General features: G+C 48.6%; 1 pseudogene; it reads right to left on the reverse strand.

Moving 5' to 3' along the window:
- Positions 1-10,683: 10,683 nt before the first annotated feature.
- LOC123057517 (receptor kinase-like protein Xa21) lies at positions 10,684-14,352 on the reverse strand (annotated as a pseudogene).
- Positions 14,353-18,850: the final 4,498 nt, after the last annotated feature.

Genomic DNA, 18,850 nt, shown 5'->3' on the forward strand with positions numbered 1-18,850 from the left:
TCCTCGCACCCCTCCTCCTCGGCCTCCTCCTCCTCGCCCTCCTCCTCCTCACCATCAGGAACATACTCCTCCTCCTCAGACTCAGAAGGTGCCTCAGTATAGGAGGGCATCGAAGAAGACCCCCCTATTTCGGATAGGGCCCAGAGTTTTTTTGACCAGAGTGCCTCTCCCCCCACCTCCTCCTCCTCTAGGGGATATCCCCCCACACCCTCCTCCTTTAGGATCTCCTCCCCCTACCCCTCGACCTCCCTGTGAGGTGTTATCATCACGTAGTTCGGGAGGGGGGACCTTGTGGGCTCGTCCACTCCGAGTAAGTGATTTGAATTTGTTGAGGAAGCCGGTGCCGCTGGACTTGCCCATGATTAGCAAACCTGCATTGACAAGAGAATAAACAACTAGTAACGATATCAAATAAACAAGCATATAGAAAAGAACATTAATAACAGAAGAGCACATTAAGCATACATAAAAGAACATTAATAATAGAAGAGTAGATTAAGCATACTATTGTAATCTACCTCAAAACATTTTTTTCCTTTCCCTTTTCCTTTGCCCTCGCCCTCGCCCCCGTCTTCGCCTGTGGCGTTGGCTTTGGCTTTGCCTTTCCCTTCGCCGGCAGGCTTAAGAGCTTTCAGCTGAGCAAGCACATCCGCACCAGAAAACGTTGGAATCTTGTTTACTTCATGGACGACTAGGCCTTTTGTGAAGTTCTTCTTGTCTTCCCTATCAGGATCGTCTGGAGGGAGGAACCGTCGATGCAGGTCAAAGGCAACATACTTGCCACCCTTCTTCAGCCAAATGAAACGCAAGCCTGCATGCACACTAGGCAAGGCATCTTCCCACTTGTACACCATCCGCAGAATAGGGCATAGCCCGGAAAGTCATGCATATAATACTGTAGCCAAACTTTCATCAAGAAATTTTTCTGCAGATGTCGGTCGTATGTCAACCTCGGGAAGTACGAAGAATGGTGCAAATCATCCACCAACGGCTGCATAAACACACTCAAATTCTTCTGCGGATATTCAGGCCCCGAAATTTTAAGCGACAGGAACATGGTCTTGCATTGCATTATGGCGCCGGGAGGGAGATTGAGCGGAATAACAAACACGGGCCAGCATCTGTATGGATTAGACGACATACAATATGGATTGAACCCATCACATGATATAGCAATTCTTACATTCCCAGCCTCCGCTGCTTCCTCCGGGTATTCTATATCGAATGACTTTCATGCTTCACCTTCTAATGGATGTACAATTTTATTTGGATATTACCTTTTCCCTTCCTTGTGCCACTTAATCATTTTGGCAGACTCCTCGGTGATGAAAAGGCACTGCAGTCTTTTTATAAAATCAAGATACTGAACAACCTTCACAGGAATTTTTTAGCTGCTGCTTCTGACCTGCCATCGACCACCTTAATATACCGAGAGGAACCACACTTCCCACAGTAGTTTTCATTCGCATACTCATGCCTAAACAAAAGGCAATTCTTTGGACAAACATGTATTTTCTCATAATCCATGGAGAGCGCCTTCATGATTTTCTTTGTAGCGTACATGGTTTTCGGCAGTTCATGGCCCTCAGGGAGGCTGTTATCCCATACTCCCAGAAATGCTTCGAAGCAACCTCGGCTACAGCCGTACTCGGCCTTGACTGCCATCAGTTGCGAGATGGCATCCAGCACAGAGAGCTTGGCACCCTCATAAAGAGGTTTCTTTGACGAGGCCAAGATATCCAGAAAGGCCTTTGCGGTTTCCTCCGGCTCCGCCGGTTCATTCGCTGAATGTGACGGAGGTGTCGGCTGTGCAGCAAAGACATCATCTAGCATGTCTCTAACCCCATCGTCCTCATAACGAGCGACGCGTTGTCATATCACCTCCTCTCTACCACGGTCCTGTTGGGCAAAGTTTATCGGCATATGAAAGTTTGGCATAAATCCATGCGTGCGAAGGTGCTTAGTCATCTCACTCTTATCTCTGCGCATACGTCTCTTACATTTGGCATAGGGGCATTCTGGCACAATCCTCATTGGACTATGCAATTTCTCTTTCAAAAACACATCAGTTTTCTCGACCTACTCTGTTGTTACTTGATTCCGACGGAAAAACCCATTATACATCCACTGATTATCTGCCATCTCTGCTTTATTGGAAGCCACACAAAAAAGTTAAGGATTCATTTAAATTAGTCACAACAATATTTTATTTTTTACAGGGTTGACGAGAAACGACGTTTAATCCACCTACATCTCTAATAGGTAGAGATGGGTCCTAATCCCACCCGAGAATGTGTAGATTGAGTATGTTGTCCATGCTCTGCCCCATTCCAAGACAAAATTTCGGCAGCACCTCCTCGCTGTTCTCCAAATACACGTCTCGGCAAAATGCCGGGAGAATGTGCACTCGGAGAACAACGGGGAGGCGCTGCCAAAATCCTGTCTCGGAATGGGGTAGAGCATGAACAATGTACCCAATCTACACATCCTCGGGCTGTCGTCAGTGGAAAAAGCTGGACAATCCAAAAGAGGTGCGGTGATAAATATGCAATTTAATGCATATTTATCGATGCAACCCTTTCGGACGGGAGACGCCTAGGTTACGTGGCTTGATGCGAAAATGAAATCTAATGACATGGAAAAAAAGCGGATGAAGTCATGGAATTGTTGCTCACCCTTCGATGTAGAGGATGTAGTCGATGAAAGGAGGGACGATCGTGGACCAACACCTCCAACGTCGACGATCACTCCACAAAGATGGAACACCACAAATCCTGTTAATTCCACCGAGTCAAAAAAATTTGGGTCATCACCTCACATTAAGCATTGGCACAACATTATGCATCAACATGAATCAACGTGTCAAATTGCAAAAAAAGCTTCATTATCTATTTTAAAAAATAAGTGTCTCGAATTGCTACTTATGAATCAACATGACCTAACACTAACTTGACCAAATAATAACCTGACCAATATCCATCCATCTATCACAAACTTAACCAACATCTATTCATCTATATTTTAGAAACTAAGTGTCTAAAACATTTGTTAACTTGACTAACATCCATTGACAAACTTAATAAAAACTATCTACTATGTATCTAAAAACCTAATAAAACTACACAAAACAAAAAAAAATTATCCATCTATCTAGCATATGCATCTAATATCCATTCATGCATCTAACAGTGGCATTCATCTAACAAATAAAAGAAAATGAAAAAAGAGAAGGCTCACCTCGCCCAAGCAGCAGCGGGAGGGGCGGGGTCGGGGTGTCGTCGACGACGTGGACGGGGTCGGGGCGACTGCAGGCCGTTGTCGGAGAGGGTCTCTGAGCCCGGGGCGGCGTGGCGAAGGGCGACGGAGGCCCGAGCAGGAGAGGGAGGGGTGGGGTCGAGGCGACGTCGGCGACGTGGACGGGGTCGGGGCGTCTGCAGGGCAGACGGGGTGACGGGGGGTGGGATGGTGGTGGGGCGAGGCAGCGGCGACGGTAGGGGACGAGGTGGAATGGGCGGCGACGACGCACGTGGGTGGGGGGCGAGTGGTGGCCACGGCGGCGCGGAGTTGAGGTGGCGACGACGGCGGCATGAGGAGGGGCGGAGAGGGTTGGGGTGGAGGCGAGGAGGAGCGAGGGAAGGGGAGTGGCGCCGGTGGAGTGGCGGTAGCGGGCGGCGGGGAGCGGCGCGGGTGGAGGCCTGTGTGGAGCGGCGCGGGGGATGAGGAGAATGAGTGGCCGTGGTGGCTCGCCCCCGAGTGGATAAGGCGATCTATGCCGACGGCCTAGCTGCCGGCATAGGTGACGACGCCACGTGGCAACCTATGCCGACGGCTTTGCCGTCAGCATAGATAGAATCTCAAAAACTGCAAAAAATAGTCCCACGCCGCCAAGGAAGAGCAATATCACTAGTTTAAATTCTTGGCTAATCCATATGAAGCAAGCTTCGGTATTCATTAGACTTTCGTTAGGAAAACGGACAATTACTCTGAAACTTTCGGTGCCCGGGCACCTATCCGGTTTCCGGGCACTGAAGGTTTCAGAGTAATTGCCCGTTTTCCATGATGGATGCCGGTGTTTTTTATTTGCCGTCTGCATCTGAGTAGACCCGACACGGCCGTCCCCCCCTACAGATGTCGGCGACGTGAGAGGGGCCACACCCCGGAGCCGGCGCCGTCCGTGAGGGAGGCCACACCCCGGAGACGCGTGCCGCCTCTTCAGACATGCCACCACACAGTACGACATGTATGAGGGCCCGGTACGATGCTCTGGTGGCATTGCTACCCCCCGAGGGCCCCCGCCCCGCCTAACCCTGTAGCGTTTGACCACGAGATCTAGCCCATTGACTTTCGCCGGACGGGTTTTGACCAGTGGACCTCTTCACCCGGGTTGTGTTAGGTCAGACCATTTGAACACTAGGGAGCAACATCCGGGCCAAAACCACAGCAAGATCCCTTCCGTGTAGACCCGACGCAACCGTTTCCCCCCTCCAGGTGCCGCAGCGGCGCCGTCCGTGAGGGGGGCCACACCCCGGAGACGCGTGCCGCTTCTTCAGACATGCCACCACACCGTACGACACGTATGAGTGCGACGCTCCGGTGGCATAGTTGCCCCCCCAAGGGCCCCTGCGTCGCCTAACCATGTAGCGTTTGACCACAAGATCTAGCCCTTTGACTTTCGCCAGACGGGCTTTGAGCAGTGGACCTCTCCACCCGGTTGTGTTAGGTCAGCCCGTAGGAACACTTGGGAGCAGTATCCGGGCCAAACCCACAGCAAGATCACCTCTGTGTATACCCGATGCGGCCGTTTCCCCCCTTCAGGTGCCGACGGCGGCGCCGTCAGTGAGGGGGGCACACCCTGGAGACGCATGTCGGGCGTTTGTAACCGCCACAACACTTCCAGACTTGTGAGAGGCCGCCTACGCAAGATTTGGTGGCATGCTAGCCCCCGGAGGCCACCGGTCACAGTCGTAGACAAGCGAAGAGCAATCCGCGTAGAGGGAAGTGTTCAGATACGTCTCCATCACCAAAAATTATGAAAAATTACCATCAGTCCTATAGCACATATGCCCACGTCGTGTAAAAAATTCATGATTTTCTCGCACTTCGAGTATTTAATAATACTAGCACAAGGGCTCGTGCGTTGCAACGAGAGAAAATACCAATAATTCCGGTTAGGTTGGCCAGATAGAGGATAAGTTTGATGTTTACACACCACATTTTTCGTCTGACTCAGTATAACGTTCTAGATCAGATCGTCGATGCCAAGTGAAAAAATACCACAGCAGATTATTAATTGTAGTGTCTTATAGACAATAAAAATGTTGAGTATGCAATACTTTCAAGGTAATTTTTCCCGGATGCAGTTGTTGTTGTTCCTCCCTAGCATCAATGTTTGGGTCAAAAGGGTGTATCATGTGGTTGCCAAGTTCCTCCATACCACCTCCAATATGTCCATCTTTAGAGACGTTAGGCATGACTTCCTTTTCCTGATCTAGATTAATAGCTTCATTAAGATCAACTGACATATAAACATCAGTGTTCTCGTTTGTTGGGATCAACACTGCCTAAAGACATTTTATTTTGTTGGACGCGTAGGCTATATGTTTTTGCCGTGTGTGTCCTAACCTATGTATATATATATTAGTCTTTCAGTTTTTATGTCTTGGTAATCAGTCAGTGTGAGTTCGTGAGGGAGACAAGCAGAGCCAAATCCAGCCTTATGAAAAAAATATCTAGTAGCTAATCCGATAACGTGTGCATATAGGTTCTGAGAACAAACACATGTGTGCATGCTAACACGTCCGTGTGATTTACCAGTCGTCATACATGCACACTGACATGTTGTATGTTATCTTGCAAAGTTTCACGTGTCGCTCGCAGAGCCGTAATCTTCCAAGATTTCTCCTCCATGAGAGCTTGTCCATCTCTGTACCCATCGTGAAGTGAACCTTGCAAGTTTCACGCATCGCCGGCAGAGCCGTAATCTCGTTAGATTTCTCTTTCATTAGATCTTGGGTCCCGATAACTGCCGCACGTATGGTGTATTGGGTAGTTGTGCCATACGTCTCGTGTGGCATGGACAACAACCAGCTCACACACCTACGTGTGGGCAAAACAACTAATGCCCACACACATCTTTTTTTCCCTCCTGAACCCTCTCACACGCGTGCGTGTGGGCGAAGTTGATAACGCCCACACGCCCGTATGTCAGGCCTCGTACCCTTTTGGTCCCGCACGTGACGCGTGACGCCCACCGCGCGCCCGCAGTTGCCATGGTCCAGACCCTCGTCCATGTTCGTTTATCTGCAGTTGCCATGTCGCTGAACTACGGTTGCCATGTCGGACAACTGCAGTTGCCATGGTTGCTCAACTGCAGTTGCCATGTATGGTCTGATCTAATATAGTTGCCATGATTTTATAACTTTAGGAGTTGCCACATACTAACAATAGGCAGTTGAGAGAGTTGCCATGTGCTCACAAGCATGCTAGGGCAGTTGCCATGTAAAAAGGAAGAGTTGCCATCTGCTTACGTGCACGTTGGGGCAGTTGCCATGTACCATGCAAAAACACATGGCAACTCGGTAAAAGAGAGTTGTCATCTGCTTACGTGCACACTAGGCAGTTGCCGTGTACCCTGCAAAAACACATGGCAACTCGGGTAAAAAAAAAGAGTTGCCACCTGCTTATATAGCACATTAGAGGCAGTTGCCATGTGCACTGCAAAAACACATGGCAACTAGCAGCTTACGTGTGGGAGAGGAGACGGGCGTGTGGGCGAGATGGCAAATGCCCACACACCAGCCCTTGTGCGTGACTGAAAACTGGTGTGTGGGTGAAAACGCCCACACACCTGCCCCTCCGTGTGGTAAAACGGATGTGTGGGCGAACTATGTCACACACCACACACGCCTTGTCCTACGTGGCACAGAAAATCAGCCAGATTGTGTCAAAATTCATGCATATAGTACTGGATGGTGATGAACGCGTGTGGTCGAGATGGTCAACGCCCACACATGTGGGCGTTAACATTTCCGTAGATCTTTTTATAGCCCCAACAAATCAGATAAAAGATTTCATTGTTTTTGTTAGCCATTTATTTCCTATGCTTAAATGAAAAAAAGAGAGACATGAGCAGCGCACAACCATCCCGGGCTGCTCCCCACGGCCCATCTAACCCCCGTTCATACATTAGGCCCAGCCCCCCCCAGTTTCTTCTCCTCCCCTCGGTCCCTTGACGCAGCTCCTCAGCGCCGCCGCCACACATAGACGCACGCAAGCGTTCGCGTTCGTGCCCCTCGCCAGCGCCTGCCTCTAGCCCCGCCGGCTGCCCCACGGGTCTCCCGTTAGATTCCTCTTCCCAAGCTTCCCCCGACCGAAGCCGCCCCCGCAAGCCGTCATGGCCTTCCACAGCTGCAACGTGATCCTCCGCCGGCACCTCGAGCTCTGCCCTAACTCCATCCTTGCCGTCCCCTTCTTCGATCCGGCCACCCGCCACCCAGATCCGCTCGTCTCCACCGCTTGGATACCGCTCTGAACCTTGGGCCCCATCTCCAGCCCGCCTGCTACCTCGTCCCACCAACCGGGCCATCTTCGATAGGCTGCTCTGCTCTTATTCCTCGGAGATATTTTTTGATTGGCGATGCATATATGCGGTAGATCTCCACGTTTGTTTTGCCTTGGCAGTTTGATTCTTGTGACTGGAGAACGTATATAAGTTGCTAGGATTTGATGTAATATAGCAGGGTAGGACTATTAGTTACCGAAGAATTTCAAAAAAAAAATTAACACAATGGATCGATAGGCTGGACTGGACGGGCAGCATCAAATTGGTTTAGTTGGGTCGTGCGCAAATGGACGATAAAGTCCAACAGGTAGCTTCTCTCGATCTGATTGGGTTCAAATCGATCGATTCAACTGACGTACGAAACTTTTGGAGGATGGACTGAAAACAGACTAAAATTAGGGAGGAAGAAGCGATAACCCTTTTATTAGTAAAGGTATAGATATAGATTCACGTTGCACCGTTACCGTAGAACGTCTACTACTGTGTCATCGCCGTCCGTTAAGGGGGCGCACACCGGAGACGTGTGTCGCCTCTTCAGACATGCCACCACACCGTATGGCATTTATGAGGGCCCGATGCGACGCTCCGGTGGCATTGCTACCCCTCAGGGGCCCCGTCCCGCCTAACCCTGTAGCGTTTGACCACGAGATCTAGCCCTTTGACTTTCCACGGAATGGCTTTGACCAGTGGACCTCTCCACCCAGTTGTGTTAGGTCAGTCCATAGGAACACTTGGGAGCAACATTCGGGCCAAACCCACAGCAAGATCCCCTCCGTGTAGACCCGACGCTTCTGTTTCCCCCTTCCAGGTGCCGGTGGCGGCGCCGTCCGTAGGGTGGGGGGGGGGGGGGCACACCCCGGAGACGCGTGCCGCCTCTTCAGACATGCCACCACACCACCCCGCATGTATAAGGGCCCGGTGCAATGCTCCGGTGGCATTGCTACCCCCCCCCCCCGCCCAATAGGGCCCCCCTATGTGTAGGATGTTAAACTCTTTCAGCTTGTTGTTTCTGTGATGGTTCGTTTTTGTTAAGTTTGTTTTCCACATTTTTAAGACCCAATTTATGTGGCTGAAGGCTGAAGCTGAGGTTTCTGCTGTGTGTTGTGGTTCATACGTGCCATCATTTATGCAGATATTTGCTGCTTGATTGAAAGTGACCGAAACTGGACGGTTTTATGTGTTAAAAGTTGGTATTTCTGACATGGTATCCGACCCATCGCACTTTTGCCTGTGAAATTGCTAGTTTTCACAGGAAAAATGAGCTGACCCATACGATGAGTTTGTAGCTTATGCGGCCACCCCTCCATTCGGCGAGCTCATTTTCCATCCATTAGAAAAACACCGCTTGGTGAAGAGGTTAGGAGAAGCGACGTTTTTTTTAGAAAAGGAGGATGACCCCCGGCCTCTGCATCTGGGAGATGCATACGGCCACTTTATTGATTATTTTCGAGGACCTTATAAAGTAGTACAACAATATGCCTGAATCCACCATCTTGGCAACATATGCCGCTACTCCTATCCATACGATAAAGGGATGCTAGCTGGGCCACTCAGACCACTCACCTAAACCTAACATCAAAAGCCGGAAGCCCCAGCCGAGCCACATACCGTGTCTGGGGCACAATCCGGTCAGACGCACTCGTGTGTCGTCACCGCCATCTTCCACAGGTCCGTCTTCAGATCATATGGAGGCATCTACCTTGTCTGGCCACTCAGCCATCGACGTCATCATGACGCCAGACAGCTACCTCCTCCAACGCGAGTCCATCCCGCGCATCGGACGTCGAGCCTCCACAGCGCCATGCCGTCGATAACCGCCGCCATCAATGTGTGAGATGAAGCACCGCTCCACCATCCCCCCAGCCATCACTTGCTCCAAAACGATGCCCCCAGGAGGGAAAGCGATAAACGCCATCATCATCCGATCCGGAAGACCTAGATCTAGGGTTCCCCCCTGGAGCATCCCAAGCCTGATGACGCAGACTGCAACGACGATGCCTCGACAAGGGAACGACATCTAAGACGTCGCCATCGTCCGCCATGACCGTAGTCAGCGCGATTTTCATCGGCAGTTGCTCCACCAGACGTGCGCCATCGACGTCGCTGGTCTCTTCAACCTGAGTAAACTTCAAAACGATGCCCTAAAGAGGGACTACAACGCAAAAGCGCCGCCATCCCTCAATCGCAAGGAGATCTAGGGTTTCCCCGGAGTTGCCCGCACTGTCAAGGACCAGACAAGGGTAGAATCCCGGCGGATCTGCCCAGCTGCCGACAAGTCGCACCCGCCACCGTGCCGACGGCAATCCAGCGATCAAGGCCCACACTTGGGCATAGATCCGGCCGCGCCACCGCGAACCGATCCGGCCACGCCGCCGCCGTCCCTGGCGACCGCGACGCACCAGATCGCGAGGCCGTTTGCCGCGGGGGAGCGAAGTCGCCAAGGCGCCGCCACCACCCGCCGTGGCGTCCGGCCCGCCGCCACGCTCCGGCCCAAGGGCGCCAGCCTGCGCCAGCCCCACCCGAGCGAGAGGGCCCGAGTCCCCGCCGCCGCCGGCGACAGCAGGCTTCGTCTGGCCGCGCCCTTGGGCGGCGGCGAGGGAGGAGGAGGAGGAGAGGGGGAGGGCCGGTCGACGGGATCTAGGGGCCTCCCGGCCGCCCATGCGGTGGGCGACTCGGGAGGAGGAGGGGGTTCTGCCACCACAGGTCCGTATATATTCACTGTTTTTTAATACACTAGAGGCTGGGTCGTGCGCCCATAGCGCACATGGGTTCTAATCTTATTGAAGGACATGCTACCCTTTTTTGTATTGGCGATGGTGACTCTCAAGCTCGTAATCGAAGAGCGTGCTTAGGACGCAAACATGGTTTTGATCACAGTCCAGGTCGCCGGGGTCGGGTGCCTGGCCCGTCGTCTTTTTTTGTATGTGACACCGTCTTGGATGACACGGCGTCAGTGCCGGTTATTGGTGATTTCCTCTGGTGATTTCCCCGGCGGGAGTTGATGTGGTGGTCGTGGGTGCAGATCGGGGTAGTGATCGCTAGATGGAAGAGGAAGAACCTATGCTTTAATACCATATAGGATTTCAGGAAGCGTCTCACGGCCCACAGGACGTGGCGTACAATGTATTTATATTGCGGTGCTTATCCGGTAATAGCGTACAAGCAGGAAATTACATCTGGGGGTTATTGGACTTGATACACAGGGAATACTAGGGATTACATGGAAAACAGTTAAGGTTTATCTCAACCAAACCATGTACGGTGATAGGATCTAGAAGGTTCTAGTCTATTTCTGTGGCATATCTTAACAGCTGCATCATAGCTTTTTGACATCTTGAATTTGGTTGCATGGTTTTTGCCCTTTATTCTGATATATAGCAGAACGAACCAAACAATATTGAACTGGCTTTGTTCCGTGAGGCTGCTATCTATTTATTGTAGGCCACTTGGATCTTCTTCAGCTTCACAACCACATCGCTCATTGTCATCCTTTGGTCAGGAGAGTCGCTAGTGCAGGCCAAACCCAACTCAAATACCGGCACAAGAAAGCCTTCCGTGCTACTGCTAAAAGACCCTTGTAGTAGCTGATCGTCCACAACACGGAAAAGTTCTGCCGAAACGCCTCAACAACCCACTGCCTCAGGCTTATTTCTCCGACAAAAAACGCATCTGTGGGTCTCTTTCTGGTCAAGATTTCAAAGAGCATGATTCCAAAGCTGAATACATCACTTTTTCGTGAAGCTTTTCCCTGAGCCCCATACTCTGAAATCAAGGCATGCCTGATTAACCTAATTACTCAATGGTTCAATAAGAAGTAGATTGAGCAAGAAAATTGCTAGATAGTAATAGTACCTGGTGCCATGTAGCCAACAGTTCCAGGCATGCTCGCAGTGATCGTAGAGCTATCATCACCTAGTAACAACCTTGCAATGCCAAAGTCTGCCACATGTGCTGTCATGTCCTCATCGAACAATACATTGCTAGGCTTCAAGTCGCAGTGCAAGACCACCTCATAGTGTTCATGGTGCAGATACTCCATTGCCAATGACACATCGAGCATGATGCCTAGTCTCTCACTGAATCCCAATTCGGTTGTACCTTGAGAGTTGTGTAGCAGCATTTCTAAGCTGCCATTGGGCATGTATTGAAGCACCAATGCCCTGAATTCCAAGTTGGAACAGGTATTGAGTATCCTCATTAGATTGCCGTGTCGTGCCATCCGTAGTACACCACACTCTATATCAAAGCTTCTCATCACTTGTTCTAACTGCATGTCTAGAACTTTGATTGCAACAATCAAACCATTGCTTAGCTGGCCCTTGAAAACTTTTCCAAAACATCCAGACCCTAGCAGGTTGCTCTCACTAAAATTATCAGTTGCTCGAACAAGCTCATGGTACGAGACCAAGTGATGGGTGGGCATGTCAACCATACCAGGAGAAGCTGACATCTCTAGCCGCTTCTTAATCCTCTTTCTGAGCATTAAATATATGCAGAAAGCGACAAGTCCAATTGCTATGATGATAGTAGGCAGCCAAATTTTCAGCATGAAGCCATTATTAGTTCTTTTAGAGTTACTTGGGCACATTGGAAATCCTAAACGTGAAGCACCAGAAAAGCCCTGGATTCCCCGTCAAGGATTGTTGGCTAATATTTGAGAAGACACCACCTTCTGGTACTTGACCTTGTAGCTTGTTGAAAGACAGGTTCAAGCTGGTCAGGCTGGTGAAATTGACTAGGTACTTTGGTATTGTACCAGAGAGACTGTTATGTGATAGGTCCAAAGTTTGCAAGCTAGTTAGCTTGTTGAAAATTCTGGAAGTGAATCATCAAATGAATTGTGTGACAGGTTCAAGTAGGCTATCATTTGGAGTTGTCCAATCGAATATCGGATGCTACCAACCAAGAGGTTGGTAGAGAGGTCCATGCTATAAATTTGCTTCAAATAGCCCATATCAACAGGTAATATGCCAGTTAAGAAGTTCCGAGACACATCTAGCTGAATGAGTCTGTCAAGATGAAATAAACTTGATGGGATAATTGATGATAACTGGTTGGCAGACAATATCAGGTATTCTAACTTGGTCAGGTTACCAATCCCCTCTGGTATTGAACCAGACAATTTATTGTTGTAGAGGAACAAACGTTCTATATTCTTGAGCATTGCAATCTGAGGTGGGATGGACCCAAACAACTGATTTCCGTCCAGGTCAAGCCACTTGAGATTCTCCATCATTACGATGGATTTTGGAATCGTGCTATATAAACGATTGTCTGAAATATCTAGCCATTCAAGACATTTTAGGTTTGAAATCGTAGCCGGAAGTTGACCAACTAAATTGTTCTCAGATGCAATGAAAATCTGCAACTGGCTCGACAGGTTCCCCACATAGTTAGGAATGCCACCGGTGAAATTATTTGAAGAGATTAGAATAACCTGGAGCTTTCTAAAATTAGAAAAAGTAGATAAGAAGCTAAGATCCCCCTCTAGGAAGTTCTTAGAAATATCAATATGAGACATAGAGTTGATACTACCAATTGTTTCTGGTACCGATCCAAGGAACATATTATCGTTTAAGAGCAGGAATTCTAATTCAGACAGGTTACCAATAGAAGCAGGAATGGGCCCGACTAGTTGATTGCCTGAGACATCCAACCAAATGAGTTGGTCCAACTGTCCAAACTCTTCGGGAATGGCTCCTGATATGTTACAGCATGTCAGGTCTAGTAAACCTAGCTGAGTGAGGTTGCTAAGTGCAACTGGAATTGGACCAACAAGGTGATTCAAACCCAAGGAAAGGATACTGAGATGAGAAAGCTTTCCCAGCCACGTTGGCACAACACCCTCAAAGAAATTATCACTGAGGGAGATAGTTTGGAGGTAGCGACAAGAGGAGAGCCCCAACGGAATCTCACCGGTGAATTTGTTGATGGCCAGGCTGATCTGTTGCAACGCTGGTAGACTAAAACTTTCGTTGTTAGGGATTGGACCAGTTAAGTTGTAGTTTGATACAAGCCAAATTTCAGTTAATCTAGAATTGTTGAATATGGATGGAGGTACCGGGCCGCTGAAATGATTCACTTGAAGGACAAGGGACTCAAGCATTGGTAAGGAGCCAATACAAGATGGTATATGTCCTGACAGGCTGTTGTTGCCGAATATTAGGTGAGTTATCAGAGGGGTATTATTAAATAGATAGGTGGGTATTGAGCCGCTCAGGTAATTCCTGAAGACACTGAAGTGGCCAAGACTCTGTAGGTTTTGCAGTTCTACCGGGATTGAACCAGATAGATGGTTATAACTTATAATATAGGGCAAGAACACGAAGCCTTGTGAGGTTTCCTGTGGTGGTTGGGATGCTACCTGATAGGCCATTGAATCCGAGATATAGGTATTTAAGACGACGAAGCCGTCCTAAATCATCAGGGATGGAGCCCGTGAGATTTGTATTGTTGAGGTTGAGGACGGAGAGGAAAGAGAGATTACCAAGGTGTGGAGTGATTGGTCCATGGAGGGGGGAGCCCGGCAGTTCCAAAGCGATGATGCGCTGCCGGCGCCGACTGCATGCGACACCAACCCAGTCACAGAAATTCGTGTTGGTGGTCCAGTTGTTGGCAAGGATGCTGAGAGGGTCGGAGAGGTGTGCTTTGAAAGCAAGCAGGGCAACAAGATCGGTGTCGCTGCCATTGCTCTTGCTTGGACCAGAGGAAGAAGACGTGGGTACAGTGGACAGCAAGGTGATGAAGAAGAGAATGGGTATGGATATGGATGGAAATCCAAGTGAGGCCATGTATGTTTGGGACAGAGATGCAAGTGCACGCTTTGGCTTTGGGCTGATATGTTATCGATCCGTTCATCCATCTTAATATGGTGGGAAGGGCCGTTTCTGATAGGCTCCAGCTTCCAAGTGGTGCTTTCGGTGTAATATTTTTGTGGATTAGTGGAGAGATCCCTAACTGAGAGCTTTTGATATAGGAGGCTCCAGCTTTTCCAAGTGGTGCTTTGCTTTCCACATCAACGACCTTGACTTGCGGTCAATCACTTGCTGGTCACTAAACGCACATGCGTACTACTACTACGACAACAGGAAATAATGGAGACAAAAAGCTTCTGTTTGATATGTAGTGACATAAGTATGTACTAGCAAGACCCAATTCAAGACTTATAAACTGAGATGGAGGGAGTAAATAGAAAATAATTGGATTGCTTTCAGTTTCAACTTTCTAAGACATTTCTTTCAGCATTTCGATACAAGCAGCACTGAAAGCATAGACCATATCTTCCTCCTTCCTACTGACGATGATGTGCATTTACCCTATGCTAGGCATGTTTACTGCTGCTAATGCGAAAGGATTGGACCAAATCTCACATGGCGGGATGTCGCAGTCATAGGTGGAATTCATTCTTCCACGACAATTGATGCGCTAGCAGGCACTGGAGCAACTGGCACATGCAACTGCCACCTGCCGATAAAGAATGGGTGTGTAGCCTTTGTCGTCGTCATCGGTGACGGCTAGATAAAAGTTAAAGGAAGATTATCAAATAGCTTCATTCGGTTTTATTACTCAAAATTACTCGTTGCTTAAAAATGATGGAGTGCAGCAAATGCATAAACATATGGTCGGCTGTTGAGGTTCCCCATCTTCCAAACATGTACCACAAGATTCTACCAGATTTGAACAAATATGTTTCGGCAAAAACAAATCTAGTAAAATATGCATTCATAAGAAACTTTGTTTTAGGAATTTGCAGGCGGCATACACCAGCTTTTATTCCTTTTTTATGAAATCCGTGGCAAGAGTTCATATAAGGGAAACCGTTGTTCCCAGCACAAAAGTTTGAGCTTATCAGAAAACATAGAGGAGCAGCAGCCGAAGCAAAATATCATGTATAAGAGTTCCCAGCTGAAGCAAAATATCTTGGACATCGCAGTAGGATGCTACTCTGCTACTCCCTCCGTCCCTTAATATAAGTCCTTTTTGTAGTTCAAATTGAACTGCAAAAACATCTTATATTAAGGGACAGAGGTAGTAGTTATTACATGTTTCTTTCTGCCTGGAAGTACTCGGTAAACACCACAGATTGTTTCATACACGATACAACTATACAACCATTGCTTCGTTTATTTATTTTACAAGCCAAGTGCATCATCTTGTGCATTACATCACACATCAATATTTTCACTCATGTCCTCGGAGGTTTCAGTCAGCTCGGACCACGGAGATAGTAAGTATACTTGGTATGGGCGTGCCCTTCGTCACAGAATAATGGCCTCGAAGGCATCCGCAAGCCATCGCGGCCGCCTTCCAACATCTCTATCGCCTCACTCATCATCGGCCTGTCATTAGACCTCATATGGATGCACCATAATCCAGCAATGCACAAGTTCTTCTCCAGCTCATGCATACCAGTATCATCAACACGAGCGGATATCTCACCCACATGGTCTTGTTCAATTAGCCGATCATACACCCACGCCGGGTAGTACACTTGGCTCGAGTTCGCCACATTCGGGTCGGCGTTCCTTCTTCCTCCAGCCATCTCCAGAAGCAGCATTCAAAAGCTATAAACATTGGACTTGCTTGATATGACACCAAAGCTCCCAGATATCATCTTAGGAGCTATGTACCCAACAGTCCCACGTATGGCATTAGAGCATCTCTAGCAGATCCCTTAAAAACTCGTCGGGTCATGTTTTTCCGGTGGATTTATAGGACGCGCAATAAAATCGGCCAGAACAGGCCTTGTGAAAACGGTCCGGCCCGTAAAATTTTTACGAGAGCGCCCTGAATCCGCAATATGTACTGACGCGAGGGCATTTTAGGGTTCACGTCCTTTATTTCCCGTATCCCCCTCTGCCGCAATCCCACATCTCTGGCGAAGAATCCCTTTTCCTCCGGCAGCGTTTTGCGGTGCACGTAGCCACCTGAACCTCGCCCCGATGTCGAGTGTGGGTTGCGGGAGGGGTGGCCGAGGGGGGGGGGGGCTCAGTGGCCGCGATGGCTCGCCGCCTCGCAAGCGCCGCAACTACGATGATACAAGAGCTCCTCCCTCCGCCCGCCAGTGGAGGAGTGGTGCAAGGAGCAGGCGCGAAAGCACAGCGCGCGGTCCCGCAGCTTCGGCTGCCGGGCCTGGAGCAACTTCGACAGGCTAGACCGGATCTTCTCGCCCGCGATCCAGTGTCTTCGGGTGGCCGAGCGTGCAGGGTTCGAGGCGAAGGATGCGGCTGCCCTCGGAGACGAAGCTGCCGTGGTCTCCCGGTGGCGGAGCAACTTCTGTCAGCAACATCAGCCACCTCTCCTCGATCTCTTCATGAGTGACCCGGATGGTATTGTTTTCAAACCCTCCCGACTGCATCCCTCCTCAGTGCTTCAACCTGCCATTCCACGACATTAACAGCGGCAGCTGCTCGGGCGTCCAGATGCTCGGGTGCCGCCACAGTCGTGTGCTTCTCTCCGGGCGGGCAGAGCTTATTGTCATTGTGCCCATCACCGGCTACGTCACTTGGGGATGCTCTGTGTTGCTGCTGACCATGACAATGTGTGCACGGAAGCTGTCACTTGAGCCCATTCAAGGTGGTCTTGCTGTCCAAGGCCAGCCACCATAGTGGTGCAAAGCACGCTTTTGCCAGTTTTACTCCTCAAAGACTGGCATATGAGGTGGCCTCATCTCAATACCGACTCCATATCAGTTTCATGATTATCTTAGTCATGGGTCACCTGTTGGTAATTCACTTTATTGGTTCTGCAGAGACTATATTTTTCAGTTTGATTTAGACAGGCACAACCTAGCTTTGATCAGAACGCCTCCCATTATAGATGATGCCCTCCACCACTTTGACGAGCGTTAGATGGGGTCCACTTACAGTGAAGGAGGTGTACGTGGTCATCTATCTCTCAAGGACTTGGGATGCGGTCCACCTACAGTGAAGATAAATACTCTAGTTGCCGAGATATAAAAGGCAACTAATTTTAAATATAGTATATAGTCCAGGATAGATTATACTCTAGGTTCCTTTTGACTTGTGCGTAGCATGTAGGGATAGATTACTTCTATGTGAGGGTCAAGTTGATTAGTCGGATCAGTATAAGTAGTAAAGGATGCTATCATGTAAATGCAGGTTATATTTTTATAATAAACACGATGTGTTTTTAGGGTAAATACCCGTATCGAGTTTTGGGGGAAGCTGTCTAAAAATTCATAAGTTTTGGAGGAAGCTTTAGAAAACCTTTGCGATTTATCTTCGTGAAAATTGTTTTGTGCGTGAGTACCATCGTCGAGATTGGTTTTCTCGTGCTGAGCTGTAAGGTTCAAACCCTCTACTTCATGCAGACGCGTGCGCAGGTGAGAGGTTGCTGGTACTGAAGGTGGAGTGTCGTGAAAAATCGGGCCGCAACAACAGATGGGATCTCGCCAACGGGGTTTTGTCTATATCAGGCAAAGCAAGGTCAATTGTGAGGGTGTTACCGAATGGGTGTTGTGGAAGACCATTGATTTGCATAACATTCATGTGATCCCTCCTGGGATGAAAGAAGGGAGGCAAGGGTTGATATTTAGATTGAGGTATGCTGAGGGTACTGATGATATATTTCTACATGTGGGGTTGAGTGTCTATATGGTTCGACTTAAGTCGATGCACTCTAAGAAACATTGTGAAGCCCGTTGTGTTGATGGCTATTATTCTTTCAAGAGTTTCTATATGTCAGGTGATTGTTCCCCATTAGTCCTCATACCATAGGAATAACCTAATCTTGTTATATTTTATACATAGGTGCTTGAGTACCTTTGCTAGATAGATGAACTTATAGCGGTCCTGTTTAGTACTCCCTCCGTCCGGAAATACTTGTCTTAGGAATGGTTGTATCTAGACTTATTTTAGTTATAGATACATCCATTTTCAACCATTTCTAAGACAAGTATTTCCGGACGGAGGGAGTATATGTTATCATGTAAGATAGCCGTACTTTGTGTAATTGTGTTATCCTTCAATATTGTTGCCTTCATCCTTGAGTACCTTTTCTTGACAGATGAACTTATAGCCGTACTGTTTAGCATATGTTATCATTTAAGATAGCCGTACTTTTTGTTATCATTCAATATAGTTGTCTTCATCCTTGGGAGAAAAAAAACAAATATCAAATGAAATGACCAATAGTATAAATTCTAATGTCAAATGGTTAACTCATTTGGCATGTTTGGAACCTTAACTACCTATATTCTTCTATGGAGTACTTTTAATCCTGCTATTTTTCTTAACTCTGTAAAAGACCTTCCGTTGAAACAATACA

Source organism: Triticum aestivum, chromosome 3A (assembly GCF_018294505.1).
Source record: "Triticum aestivum cultivar Chinese Spring chromosome 3A, IWGSC CS RefSeq v2.1, whole genome shotgun sequence".
Taxonomy (NCBI): Eukaryota; Viridiplantae; Streptophyta; class Magnoliopsida; order Poales; family Poaceae; genus Triticum; species Triticum aestivum.